A 2,683-nucleotide genomic window follows, 5' to 3' on the forward strand; every position below is an offset into this window, starting at 1 on the left:
AGATACCTGTATGATACAGAAACTAATTAATATGCAAAACATGACATATAACCTGTATGATATACAGAAACATTCAATTTCGTAATTATTGTTTATTACTTTAATAATTGAATAATACACAAATATTTCTATAAAATAATGATAATTAAATGTATTTGATATCCGAAACCCAGTCATTTCATTCTCTTTAAATCATATTGACCGGGACTATATGCGCGCAAATTTAACAGTTTGTGTGGCCTTGGCATGTGACGTAATTTTCCCGCGCGGATTTTTCAACCCACTCTAGTCCGTGTCACTGTCGGAGTAAAGCACCCTTGGCCTTTGGCGTTTCCTACAAGTACACACGGACTTGTTGTTGATGTTTATTGTGAAAGATCCACCTTTAATGGGTCCGAAAACAATGACGGGAGCGTGTTTGGTAATGGTGGTCTGTTTGATACGTTTTGAAGTTGAACATCACCGTTTGATGACACTAGTGATGATGGCCGGGGGGCCGGATGATGGATTGTTTGCTGGCTGACCGATCTGCTCTGAGTGCGCGTTCGACAATGTTTCTTGAGATCGTCCTATGTTGGTTTGAGTTTATTGTCGAATAGTTGTTAATACTCTGGATGTTCTTGTGTCCGGAAATCTGAAAGGATAAAAAAAATGCAAAAATATGCAAGTGATTTGTAAAAAAGTTACAGTAGCCCTACTGTACCGAAATATTTGTGATGGGATGTATTTTCTTAAATAAAGGTAAGTCTGCATTAAAAACATACATTTTGTTTATTATTCAACGTACAAGAATATTTATTAATACCTGCATAATCTGATTGGGAGGCAACCCGTTATCATTCAACTTCTGTACAAGATACTTTCTTGCGCTATGGTTCGTGAGGCGCTTTCCATTTCCCCTGTTTTGCTCGTCAAGCCTAAAACATTTTTATTGCAAATATTGAAAAATCCTGTATCACGGGTCATAATTCAGTAATCATTTAGTATTAAAGTGCAAATAACCAGGACAATCGACCTTGTTGACCTGTTGTGTGAAATTTTGAAATGCAACATGACATCGTGTACTGTTTCAGTACACACTGTAATACATTGTATAGCCTGTGTACAATCTGAAAGGGCGGGGCTTAGTTTTTGTTACTTTGTTGACAGCAGCTGTTTATTATAATGGAAGTTTTAGGATGAATTCATAAAATATTACCTGCATTTTCTGCCATTGTAGTCATGAATCTTCCCAGTTTATTTACGCCGACAGGCTGGCACTTAAACCACCTGCTAGATTTGTCCATGTTTGTATTAGTGGCGATATAATAGGGTGCATCATCATGGCAGTATGTTGGCGGACGGCGAGATTGGTAGACCTTATAAGTGGCGACAGGGCAGCGTGATGGGGTTTTTTAGGGGTAGCCCAGGCGCGCGGGGGACGGCCCTTACATTCTTAGGATTTGATCCAGGCCTTGTTTAGTTTTGCCGTTCACGAAATTCAATGTACTCATTATTCTCTGAATCTTTACATAGCTTAATATCCCCCCAACACATATCCCTGTGTTCAGTAACACCTCGCATGCCAAAATGCACAGTATTTAGAAAACCAAACTGTTCTTAACAAACTGTCAGGGTTGTGTGAACCAAGTTGACCTACGTCATACAATTTATCTATGTCTTTGTCTGAAACAGCATCAGCCCTCTTTTCTAAATTTCCCTTTCCCTCTCGTTTTAGCTTTTTTTGCTTAGATTTGATAACCTCCATTACCTTAGAAAACTCTACACTTGTTGTTAGTTGTTTGCCGTAATCTTTCGATTTCAAATACCGATCAATGCTACATGCCATGTTTCTAATGGTAGCAGGTTCATATTCCTTTCCATGATTGTTTCTAACATTCATAAAAAAGATACAAAGGTAACTTGTTCAGCTGAACTGGCGGAATCGATTCTAATGGCCTGTTTTCCTTGAGAACACACTGAAAAAAATCTCGTACTTTTTTCATATCTAAATCAGTTTTTTTTCTTAGTGTTTTTGTTGACCTCTGAAGCAATGAATCTGTCAACATCAAAATCTTCTAATGAATCTTTGTCTGACAAATATGGATCATGGGGCTTATCAACTGGGGGTGTTAATGTACTCTGAATGGTTTCCGATATCGTGACAGATCTAACGTTAGTTTTGTGATATTGTAACGTCGCGACCTGGGCATGACGGTATGACGTCGAACCGATACCGGGCTTCAGTTGCTATTTTGCCTGAATCAAACTGAATTTCAAATCGGTCGAAACCATAATTAGTGTCTGCCTTTGAAATAGACTTGCAAATGGCTGCTATAAATGGCGGATCACAAATATCGCATATAAGAAGCCATCTCAATTGATACAAATGTTCTTATAGACACCATAAGGTACTCTGAACATGACAAGTGCTCTTATGTAATTGGTATTTATGGTAGCAATTTGCACTTATATAAAACAGAACATAGTAAAGAATAATTGTGTACGTTAATCTTGAAACATTATATCATTAAAAAGTCACTTATTCGACAATTCGACAAAGATAACAAATTATCTACTTATTATAAATTTTTATACTTATAGTCTAGTTTAGTGGTAACATGCTAGTCTTCAGTTCAGGCGGACGGGGTTCGATACTCACAGGCGGTTTTATAATATTTTTTTTTTAATTTTCAAAATATTT

General features: G+C 37.1%; 1 long non-coding RNA gene across 1 annotated transcript; it reads right to left on the reverse strand.

Moving 5' to 3' along the window:
* Positions 1 to 556: 556 nt before the first annotated feature.
* Positions 557 to 1,388, reverse strand: LOC138317040 (uncharacterized). The gene is made up of 3 exons (XR_011207701.1): positions 1,199 to 1,388; positions 806 to 917; positions 557 to 634 (listed from the first exon to the last, which is right to left on the reverse strand). It is a non-coding gene; the product is annotated as an uncharacterized lncRNA (long non-coding RNA).
* Between the last annotated feature and the right edge of the window lie 1,295 nt (positions 1,389 to 2,683).

This window comes from Argopecten irradians, chromosome 2 (assembly GCF_041381155.1).
Source record: "Argopecten irradians isolate NY chromosome 2, Ai_NY, whole genome shotgun sequence".
In the NCBI taxonomy this organism is placed as follows: Eukaryota; Metazoa; Mollusca; class Bivalvia; order Pectinida; family Pectinidae; genus Argopecten; species Argopecten irradians.